Consider the following 12,357-nt stretch of genomic DNA (forward strand, 5'->3'; position numbering starts at 1 on the left):
CCCTCGTTCTCACAAATGGGTTCCCCTAGGAATTTTTTTTACCGAGCAGAGGGCAAAGTAAGCTACTGAAAGTGCTAACTGGGAAGAATTGTGACTGTACATTTTGCCTCATGGCTCAGGTTCAAAAAATGCTGGGAATGTGCTTTCCGCCCTAATGAAAGATGGGAATCTGGAGGTTATGGTTCCGCCCAGGGCACCAAAAAAGGCTTCTGTTGACACCAGGTAGGTGACCCCTAGCCAGGGCCGGATTTTAGGCTTGATGAGGCCCTAAGCTACTGAAGGTAACGGGGCCCTTTATATGTCCAGCTGTCCTTTGTCAACAGCAAATTGTCACTGGTTTTGGTGTTGAATATATGTTATATGGTAATTTATGGATGTAATAGGTATCTAAAGCCATTTGTCCATGCAGAATGTAGGCACCCTATATATAGAAATGAGCAAACCAGTGATATTTTAGGGAGCAGGCTTGCCTGCCTTTACTTACATCATACACACAACACAAAACACTGTTGCTGTATGTAGGTTTGATTTTATTTGTTTTTTATCTTATATTTTGGAAATGTATATCCAGGTTTTTTTCCTTAATATTTTTGCCCCCCCCCCCAAGTGTGGGGCGCTAAGCTATAGCTTCTTTAGTTTATATGTAAATCCAGCACTGCCCCTGGCTTAGAGTTGGTAGAATATTGAGCAGTTTGGAAATGCTTTAAATAATAATAATAATAATAATAATAAAGGCCAAACTACGTGATTAACCTCAGGGGCTGGGGCAACACAGTCAGATGGGTGGGGTACAAATATAATCATCATCATCATCATCATCTCACACTAAGGGAGGGATTTTTGGGGGCGGGGAGGCAGGAAGTGAGAACTTTTCCAAATGTATGTTAGTGTCTTCTAGGGTAAAGGTAAAGGGACCCCTGACCATTAGGTCCAGTCGTGGCCGACTCTGGGGTTGTGGCACTCATCTTGTTTTATTGGCTGAGGGAGCCGGCGTACAGTTTCTGGGTCATGTGGCCAGCATGACTAAGCTGTTTCTGGCAAACCAGAGCAGCACACGGAAACGCCATTTACCTTCCCGCCGGAGTGGTACCTATTTACAGTGGTGCCTCGCAAGACGAAATTAATTCGTTCCGCAAGTCTCTTCGTCTTGCAGTTTTTTCGTCTTGCGATGCACGGTTTCCCATAGGAATGCATTGAAAATCAATTAATGCGTTCCTAGGGAAACCGCCTTCAGACCAGGTCCGGGGACCCCGCCCCCCCGCCCCACTTCGGAACAGCTTTCCGAAGTGGGGCGGCTGGGGCAGGTGTCCCCGCCCCCCCTCCCCACTTCGGAACAGCTTTCCGAAGTGGGGCGGCTGGGGCAGGTGTCCCCGCCCCCCCTTCGGAACAGCGTTTTAAAATGCTGGGGGTCGGGAGCGAAGCGCTGCCGACCCCCAGCATTTTAAAACCTTCCCGGGACACGGGGAGATTTTAAAATGCTGGGGGTCGGCAGCGCTTCGCTCCCGACCCCCAGCATTTTAAAACCTCCCCGGGACACGGGGAGATTTTAAAATGCTGGGGGTCGGCAGCGAACGCTTCGCTCCTGACCCCCAGCATTTTAAAATCTCCCCGGGACAGAGATTTCTCTGCTGTCCCTTGGAGATTTAAAAATGCTGGGGGTCGGCAGCGAACGCTTCGCTCCCGCCCGCCAGCATTTTAAGATCGCCCGGGGCAGGCGGGGGGAAGGCAGGCGGGGGGGGAGCAAAGACTTTTGCCCCCCGCCGGCCTTCAGAAGAGGTCCTCTTCTGAAGGCCGGCTGTGGGCGAAAGTCTTTGCTCCCGACCGCCAGCATTTCCCTATGGGCTTTCGTCTTGCGATGCAAGCCCATAGGGAAATTCGTCTTGCGAAGTGCCTCCAAAACAGAAAACCCTTTCGTTTTGCGGGTTTTCCGTCTTGCGAGGCATTCGTCTTGCGGGGTACCACTGTATCTGCTTGCACTTTGACGTGCTTTCGAACTGCTAGGTTGGCAGGAGCAGGGACCGAGCAATGAGAGCTCACCCCGTCGCGGGGGTTCGAATCACCGACCTTCTGATCGGCAAGCCCTAGGCTCTGTGGTTTAACTCATGTCTTCTAGGGTAGCCAGTTGCAAAAGCTGAGCGGGTGCTCCTGCACCTTTGTTAGTTGTGTAGAACAAGACATTTCATCAGATGTAGCAGACAATTCCCTCTGTCACACTACTATTAAAGGTGCAGGAGCCCCCCCTCCTTTGCATCTGGTCACCCCAGAAAGTACTTTTTAGAAAAACAACAGCCGCCCACCAGAACATTCTATGCAAATGTTTCTGAGCCAGGCACATAATATGCCACCAGAATAGAAAGGCACTCCATTATTCATTTGTGTTTCTTTGCCCTGCTTCTCCCAGAGCCCCAAGATGACTTGCAGGTTATGTAAGAGTCTTTCCTTCTGTGTCATGCAAAAACATCGAGGTCGAGGGAACTTGGAAAGGACAGGTGGCAACAGAGCCCGTGGAGTCTCTCGTTCAGTGAACGGTATTTTGTAATATATTTATTTACGAAAAACTTTTTATATGGCCTTTTCCAGCCCCAACGAGGACCTGTGAAACAATTTGCGCAACAGAACGAAACCAAAGAAAGTAAAAAAAAATTGAAACGAGAACCTTAAAATCAAAGGAGAAATCAATAAAAGGAAAAAAGCTGAGGCAAAACTTCAACAATAGATGGGGAAACCACTAAGGTCACAGCCGTACCATACATTTAAAACACTCTTACACTGTGAACTCCCCTGAGATCTTATGACGAAGGGCTGTACAGTGGTACCTCGGGTTACATACACTTCAGGTTACACACTCCACTAACCCAGGAATAGTGCTTCAGGTTAAGAACTTTGCTTCAGGATAAGAACAGAAATTGGGCTCCGGTGGTGCGGTGGCAGCAGGAGGCCCTATTAGCTAAAGTGGTGCTTCAGGTTAAGAACAGTTTCAGGTTAAGAACGGACCTCCAGAACGAATTAAGTACTTAACCCGAGGTACCTGTATACAAATCTTAATCACAACAAAAACAAATTAAAACTTTCCTCTAAAGAATCTTGTAAAGTGTAGTTATTTAAGGGTACAGAGAGTTGTTTTGAGACCCCCTTACAGAGCTGCAATTCCCAGCACCATTAACAAACTATAGTTCCTGGGATTCTTTGGGGAAAGCTGTAACTGTTAAAAGCAGCGTAAGGGTGCTTTGAACATATAGCTTAAATGTGACCTGAGGCTGCAATCCTATGGTCCCTGGGGAAGAGACTGAGGTGTCTAAGGATTACAGTGGCACCTCGGGTTACAGACGCTTCAGGTTACAGACGCTTCAGGTTACAGACTCCGCTAACCCAGAAATAGTACCTCAGGTTAAGAACTTTGCTTCAGGATGAGAACAGAAATCATGCTCTGGTGGTGCAGCGGCGGCAGGAGGCCCCGCTAAAGTGGTGCTTCAGGTTAAGAACAGTTTCAGGTTAAGAACAGACCTCCGGAACAAATTAAGTTCTTAACCCAAAGTACCACTGTATTCAGATCTCTCTTTCTGAGAGTAGAGAGATAGATGTTCACCCTTTGAAAAGGAGACCTGACATTCAATGGTTTCTCTGTGGTCCCTCCAGTCAGTGGCGGAGCTAGGGGCTTTGGCACCTGGAGCGGGTGGGGGGGCTGGCATGTCACCTGTGTGAACGTCCCAATGGGGGTGCCACCCGCGGCGGTCAACCCCCCCAGGGATGGAACACTGGGCTGCCCCGCCGTTCCCCCCCCTTCCTATGCCACTGCCTCCAGTGTCAGAGCTCTAAAAATGGAGGTGGCAAACAGGAGGCAATCTGGAAGGCTGTCAAGACCAGCACCCAAACCTATGAGGACAAACAACTTGGGTGGGATCTAAAAGGTAAAGGAACTGTTAAGTCCAGTCGCGAATGACTCTGGGGTTGTGGCGCTCATCTCGCTTTATTGGCCGAGGGAGCCGGCGTACAGCTTCCAGGTCATGTGGGCAGCATGACTAAGCTGCTTCCGACGAACAAGAGCAACTCACGGAAATGCCGTTTACCTATTTATCTACTTGCACTGGTGTGCTTTTGAACAGCTAGGTTGGCAGGCGCAGGGACCAAGCAACAGGAGCTCACCCCGTCGCGGGGATTTGAACTGCTGACCTTCTGATCGGCAAGCCCTAGGCTCAGTGGTTTAGACCACAGCGCCACCCGTGTCCACACATATTAAAAACGTTCTGAAAATGCTTTTAAAAAATAGTGTTTTAAAAAATGCATTGAATTTCCCATAAGGCTCACCATCGCCATCTAGTGTCATGTTGTATATTGCATTTAAACACTTTTGACACACTTAAAAACACTTGATTTGCAGCTGTATAGCGGAGTCCTATTTTTTTTAGTTCTTTACTGGTGAAAAACTGGGTTATGTCAGCTGCTCATGTGCAAGTGATCCACGACCACGGGGGCCAACTCAAAAGGGTCTTCGCCCCCCCCCCATAAAATATTTGAGGGAGCCGGGCCACCCAAAGTTGATGGGCATTGCCATTCAAATTATGTGTGTGCACCGTGTCATGTGATCGATTATGCAGGGTGGGGCTTACCTCGGCTCCCCCCAATATTTTATTCAAGTTGGCACCCCTGTCTACAACAAAGCTCCTTTATAAGTAGCTGTCTAATCAAACTGGCACAGAAGATCTGTGCCAGTATCAGAGGATTGGAGCAACAGAGCATTACCGCCAACCGTTGCCCTTAGCCATGGTTGCAAAAGAGGGTCCTGTCTTCTATTGCCACCGACTCAACCTGTCAGGCTTCAGGGAATTGGCTTCCTCCCCACTGTGGCAGTAGATAAGCAGAACAAAGGAAAAGGAGCCATCTTACTAGTTGGAGACGTTAATAATCACAGCAAGAGAACAAAGAACTCATCTGCTAGAAATGGCGGTGCTCCCAGTTAAGGATCACACCCCCTTATGTCCTTATTAATCTACATCACTTCTACGTCTTGTAATCTGAGCTTGTACCATCTGTGCTTTCTGTTCTGCCAATTTCTGAGCTCTCCATGACTTTGGAGAAGGGGGGTGGGTGCTATCCAGAGACTGTGACACTGTTAATCCTTTCTCTCCCATTGTTTCTAGCTGTTTCCCATCCAGTATTTCCCAGCTCCCGCCTTCTGAATTATGCCCCTCTGCGAACCACTGTTCCAAATCTATACTGTCCTCCTGCTCCTGGGAAGATTCAGGATCCGGAGCAGGGGGAGGGGGAGGCTCCCACCATTCCTCCTCAGGACGTTCTCTTACACAACCTCTGTGATGGCGGAGCATTTGACAGGGCTTGACAAAAGTGGGGTCAATTTGGGAGTTCTTCCCAAATCAGAACTTCCTGACAGAGCAAAGTGATTGCTTGCCCCATGCTGATGCCTTTTCAACATCTCCGTGAACGTAGACAATGTGTTATTGAAGTGTGGCATGCGAGAAGCTGAGGGCAGCATAATTTTCGCTCGGCTTCATTTCTCACCTGCTCCTGTGAGGAATTCCTTCCCTTCAAATTATCTGAGGGAGGAGGGGTGGGGTGCCGGGGAAGGAGGAATCGATGCTTTACAAGTAATGGGAGCCATTGATTCAGTTACATAATTTATATACTGAATCAGCAACAGCTAAACAAAACTCTGTGGCCGCAAAAAAAGCTCGGTTGGAATTATAACTCAGAGCGAGAGGGGTTGCACAACTGCATGGAACAACAGATTGCCTGGAGAGCTCTAGGAATCCACACATCAATTAAAACGTCATGTTCTTCATATAGTCCATTTATTGGGCAGCAGCTTGAGGTAGATCCCAGACAGTGCCTTCCCCCCGCAACCCCAGGTAACATGCCCTCCAGGTTCTGATATTGCCCTCCAGTGAAGCTGAGACACAGACACTGGGCAGAACTAGCATGGGAGTTTTATTGAAATAAGAAGACCTACCAATGTGGCAAGATAGGGAACAGCCTAAACATCTCCCTTCCAAGCTGCCATGATTTCCCACACTTCTTTCCCATTTTCTTTCAGGTTTCATTTTCAACGTCATCAATAATTTTAAAAATCATTACTGTCAGGGGTTCAGGAGCAGAGGCAAGGGCAAGGGAGGAAACAGAGAGCGAAGGGGAGGAGGCAGAAGAAAAGATGAGTGATGACTACGACCCGAGATCTCCGAGTCTTTCCAGTGAATCAGAAGATTCACAGAAAGGAGCACCAGTGGCCAGGGCAAGGGGGGAGTCTAGGGGGGCACCCCAGGAAGATAGAGCCAGAGGGGACTCAGAGGAGAGCAGTTGGAAATCGGGACCAGCGTCACCGCCAGAGAGCAGGGAAGAGGAAGGGAGCCAGGGGGCAAGCGCTGGCAGCTCACAACAGGAGGGAGGGCATGAGTCAGGAGTGGCCACACCTCCATCGGGGAGCGAGGAAACGGTCAGACGGAAAGTGGAAAGTTGGGCGCGCGCGCCAAGTTCAAATGCACAGGAAAGTGACGCAGTAGGCAGCCCTGAAAGAGAGCCAGGTCCTAAAGCCCGGCGCAAGGAGACAGGAGGGTCCGGGGGGTCGGCGTCAGAAGAATCCAGGAAGGAAGAGACCCCGGGGGGTAGAGGGACCCAGAGGAGAACAGTCAGGCGGAAAAGGTGGAGCAGGGCTAGGATATTAAGTTGGTGCACAAGGGGCGGAGACTCAGACGGAGCTTCGCCGATCTAGCCACTAGACGTAGAGTTGCACGCAGCAGCTTGAGAATGGAAACTGTAACTCAATAAAGACTTTTACTTAATGATCGCTGGCTAGCGTGATCCTCTGTGAGCTAGGATCTGGAAGCAGCTCTGACAATTACACACACACACACACACACATGGAGAGACAGAGAGAGTGAATGTGACAGAAACAGGAAGAATTCTATTATCTTCAGTATGAATGGTCTGCTAATATAGTTGGTTGGCACCTGTCTGTCTTGGGAGATGATGGAGGAGTATGCCTTTGGGGGTGAGGTCAAGCTGTTGGAACAGGGATCAGCAAACTTTTTCAGATGGGGGCCGGTCCACTCTCCCTCAGACCTTGTGGGGGGCCGGACTATATTTTTTTGGGGGAGGGGTAACAAACGAATTCCTATGCCCCACAAATAACCCAGAAGTGCATTTTAAATAGAAGCACACATTCTACTCATGTAAAAACACCAGGCAGGCCCCACAAATAACCCAGAGAGATGCATTTTAAATTAAAGCACACATTCTACTCATACAAAAACACGCTGATTCCCGGACCGTCCGTGGGCCGGTTTAAGAAGGCGATTGGGCTGCATCCGGCCCCCAGGCCTTAGTTTGCCTACCCATGTGTTGGAAGCTTGCAGCGCCTGTTGTGACTGTAGAAACCGATGTGGGAGAGACAAGTTTTGTTGCAGCTCGGGCAGATGAAGGTTTGTGGCTGTACAGCTGCAGATGCACCATGGCATTTCTTCTTTGGTCACTGCTGTGGATACTCTTGAGAGTCCCATGGACTGCAAGAAGATCAAATGTATCCATTCTTAAGGAAATCAGCCCTGAGTGCTCACTGGAAGGACAGATCCTGAAGCTGAGGCTCCAAAACTTTGGCCACCTCATGAGAAGAGAAGACTCCCTGGAAAAGACCCTGATGCTGGGAAAGATGGAGGGCACAAGGAGAAGGGGAAGACAGAGGACGAGATGGTTGGACAGTGTTCTTGAAGCTACCAGCATGAGTTTGACCAAACTGCGGGAGGCAGTGGAAGACAGGAGTGCCTGGTGTGCTCTGGTCCATGGGGTCACGAAGAGTCGGACACAAGTAAACGACTAAATAACAACAACACGGATACACGGCTTGACGGCCTGTTTCCAGGCAGCGGTGGAGCAAGCCAATTGGGCGCCTGGGGCGGCGCGTGTGCCCTGCGCCCAGGGGTGGGGCCAGCGGCCTGCGGGGTGGGGCGAACTGAGACAGGACGCTCCATGGGGCCTCCAAGGAGTCTCCCTGGCTCCTCCCACTCAGCCACCCTCCAGCTGAGGGGGAGGCAGTGGGCGAATCATTTGGGGCAGTGCGGAGCCTTTGGGTGCCCAAGCCGCTGCATCACTCCCAGGCCCCACGGTGAGTGCCGCCTGGCATTTTGTCACCCCCCTCAGTGGTGACACCCCGGGTGGCCTGCCCTCACTGCCCCCTACCTCCGCCTCTGTTTCCAGGCACTGCAGTCGTCTGCAAAAACAGTTCTCTTCAACCAGGCCTTTGGCTGGTTAACATTCTGTGACCTTTCAAATGTATTTGTGGGAAGGGGTTATTGATTTGTTTTTATTCTTGCTTTAGTTTCATTATGTGTTCTTGTGTTCTCATTTTGTATTTTTATGTAGTGAGTCACCTTCTTATCTTCGGCTGAAGGATGGTATACAATTGTTAATAATAATAATAATAATAATAATAATAATAATAATAATAATAATAATAATAATTTAAAATAGGATGCTTCTACACATCCTCAATAAATTGTAACCAGATTTAACTCACATTTGTTTCTGGTGCAGGGAAACAATTTGTAGAGTTACACTAGAAGAAGCAGACAATGTATAAGCCACATTTCACTGCTCAAAATATTAAAAACACATTGTAGGTTTAATGCTGTATCAAAAGCTACAGTCTCTCGGACGTATGAGGAGGTTCCTTTCACTCTAGGTACATTGCTGATTTTTGCAAGCATTTCTCTCTGTTAGAGGATTATAACTCAACAGAGAGAGAAAATCAAAGTTTACAAATTGGCCAAGTTATTCATTATAAAACTCCAATAATAATTTGGAAAGTGTGCATTGATCAGCTTTCACCAGACCATAAAAAGGAGACCATTTTTCAGTACTGGAGTAATACCCCATAAAAACAAAACCAAGTGCATGCATTCCATGCACCCTTTAGAGATATTCCTACAAAAGGATTGTTTCAGTAAAAGGAATATTGCAGGCGCATGCATTTGAGCAATGAAAAAGCTCAATATGATGATCTCAGAGATTTTATTGTAGCCAAACTGTATTGGAAATGGGTCACATCCACACCGCAAACTAAAATGATTTCTATACATGTGATTAAACTGATCACGACAAAGAACAGTCATTTTCTGTAAGACAAGCTGATGAAAATTAAGCAAAGAACTAGAAAGTCATGTTGGCATTTGCTGTGATGGGTTCTGCAAGCAAAGATGAAATCGTCGACCACAAATGTTGGTCATGGGGGACAACCACAAACCCTTGTCCCCCCTTCTGCCCAAGTGATGGGGTCTTCTCCCCACGGCTAGCTCAACCATTAGGCAAAGTGAGGTAACAGTTACTAAGGGGGCAGGAAACCCTTGGATTTCTCATGATGGCATGAGGGTTGTGGAATACTTAGAATCATAGAATCATAGAGTTGGAAGAGACCACAAGGGCCATCGAGTCCAACCCCCTGCCAAGCAGGAAACACCATCAGAGCACTCCTGACATATGGTTGTCAAGCCTCTGCTTAAAGACCTCCAAAGAAGGAGACTCCACCACACTCCTTGGCAGCAAATTCCACTGTCAAACAGCTCTTACTGTCAGGAAGTTCTTCCTAATGTTTAGGTGGAATCTTCTTTCTTGTAGTTTGGATCCATTGCTCCGTGTCCGCTTCTCTGGAGCAGCAGAAAACAACCTTTCTCCCTCCTCTATATGACATCCTTTTATATATTCGAACATGGCTATCATATCACCCCTTAACCTCCTCTTCTCCAGGCTAAACATGCCCAGCTCCCTTAACCGTTCCTCATAAGGCATCGTTTCCAGGCCTTTGACCATTTTGATTGCCCTCCTTTGGACACGTTCCAGTTTGTCAGTGTCCTTCTTGAATTGTGGTGCCCAGAACTGGACACAGTACTTGTCATGGCAAGCTTGTGAAAAGTGTAAAATTATTATTATAACCACTTTTGAGAATGAACGTGTGCGGAGATGTGTGATTCGTGTTTGTGAATCAACACTGCGGTTATTTTATTGTTTACCAGAATGCTTTTAGTAGATTGTGATTGTTCTGCTCATCGATCGCATTAATTAACGGACAGAATTTTAATCTGGTAAACTTCTGTACAATCGCTTCATAAGAGGAAAGAGAACCAGGGAAAGGACTGGCTATTCCAGAAGGAAGATTTATTGGAGATTTTGAAAAGAGAGAAGAGAATCTGAAGGACACTCCATATAAATATATATTCTCCCTCTCTGCCTTGTTGTAATTCTACTTTCTCTAAAGACACCAGTAAAACCCTCAGTGCTTACTGGAAGTATATATCAAAGTTATGTACTTGGGAAAGGACTGCTGAACGCCTTAAAAAAAAAAGCAGTAGAACTACTGAAAGCATCGACTTGATCCAGAGCTACATATATGAGCATCCTGTGCACACACAACTCTAAATGCAAATAGGCTGCTTTCTCTATTTCAATGGAGGGCAGAGCTTGCTTAGAACTGCCATTAGAGCTGCACAGGTGATCTGAATGAGAGCTGGGAAGAGTAGCTTCTGGTAGCCTCCCTCCTCCATCAGTGGGCCCTGGAGGGCTTATTTGGTAGTGAGGAACCTCCGGGCTAAGCTGCCCTTTAAATGATCCATAGGGACACGGGTGGCGCTGTGGGTAAACCTCAGTGCCTAGGACTTGCCGATCGTAAGGTCGGCGGTTCGAATCCCCACGGCGGGGTGAGCTCCCGTCGTTCGGTCCCAGCTTCTGCCCACCTAGCAGTTCAAAAGCACCCCTAAGTGCAAGTAGATAAATAGGGACCGCTTTATAGCGGGAAGCTAAACGGCGTTTCCGTGTGCGGTGCTGGTGCTGGCTCACCAGTGCAGCTTCGTCACGCTGGCCACGTGACCCGGAAGTGTCTTCGGACAGCGCCGGCTCCCAGCCTCTTAAGTGAGATGAGCGCACAACCCTAGAGTCGGTCACGACTGGCCCGTACGGGCAGGGGTACCTTTACCTTTACCTAAATGATCCATAATGCCTGAGAAATTAAAATGGTGATCATTTCCTAGAGGCCAAGGTCCCTTCGGCCCACCAATAAAATATTTAAGGGGGTTGGGCCCCCCCAAAGTTGATGGGCATTGCCATTCAAATAGTGTGCATGTGATCGATTTCGTGGGGCGGGGCCTACAAGGGCCGCCCCAATATTTTATGCAACTTGGCACCCCTGAGGGTGACTCGATCCACTCTCTTGTCATCGCTCAGAGTGCCAGACCAGAAAAAAGCAGGCGGGGGAGCTAGGAGAGGAGGCTGTGGTGGGCTCTGCTGGGGCCATCGCAACAGTTCCCCGAGGATGCTGGGTGGCGATAGCAGTCCTGATTGCTACCACAATTAAAACCAAGAGGGAAAGAGCTGCAGGTGAAGGAGGCCCACATACTCGTTGGGTTCTCTGAACTGCAATAGATATCAGCTTGACTTGCACAGCAATTTTATGCAGGTTCAGGCAGAGGTGAGCTGTCAGGATTCAGGGAATCGACTTCCTCCCCCGTGGCAGTTGATAAGCAGAACAAAGGAAAAGGAGCCTTCTTACCAGTTAGAAACTTTAATAATCACAGCGATGATTAAAGAACACCTCTCTTGGATTACACCACCTTCCGTCCCTATTAATCTACGTCACTCCTACATATTGAAACCCTCTGTGCTTTCTGTTCTGACACATTCTGAGCCTTTCTTGACCTTGGGGAGAGCAGAGGAATGCTGTCCAGAGACAGTGAATCTGTTAACCATCTTTGTTCCAGTGTTTCTTCTTCTAGCTGTTCCCCATCCAGTATTTCCCAACTTCTGCCTTCTGAACTGTGCCCCTCTGCAAACCACTGTTTCAAATCTATACTGTCCTCCTCAAGACAGTATAGGAGGAGGGGGAGGCTCCTACCATTCTTCTTCAGTGTAGCCTTCCTCAGCACGGTTCCTGACATAAGCCCACCAAGCTAGCAGGACTTGCTCCCAGGCAAGGGTATGTGAAGAACTGTGGCCCTAGCTTTCTGAACAGAGTCATACTGGGGTTCAAGTCAGTTTGGAAGCCCATCCATACTACAAAATTCTAGATGATCGTTGTTGGTGATAGTGAATTGGTTGGCCATTGTAAGGATGCTGGACCAGAGAGGCCTTGGGTCTGATCCAGCAGGACTCTTCTCACAGAGTTGTAGAGTTGGACGGGGGACGCCAAGGATCATCTAGTCCAACCCCCTGCAATGCAGGAATCACAGCTGACAGGTGGCCACCCAAGCTCTGCTTAAAGGTAAAGGTAAAGGGACCCCTGACCATTAGGTCCAGTCGTGGCCGACTCTGGGGTTGCAGCACTCATCTCACTTTATTGGCTGAGGGAGCCAGCGTACAGCTTCCAGG

This window comes from Podarcis liolepis (genome assembly GCF_965112155.1).
Source record: "Podarcis liolepis genome assembly, chromosome: 3".
Taxonomy (NCBI): Eukaryota; Metazoa; Chordata; class Lepidosauria; order Squamata; family Lacertidae; genus Podarcis; species Podarcis liolepis.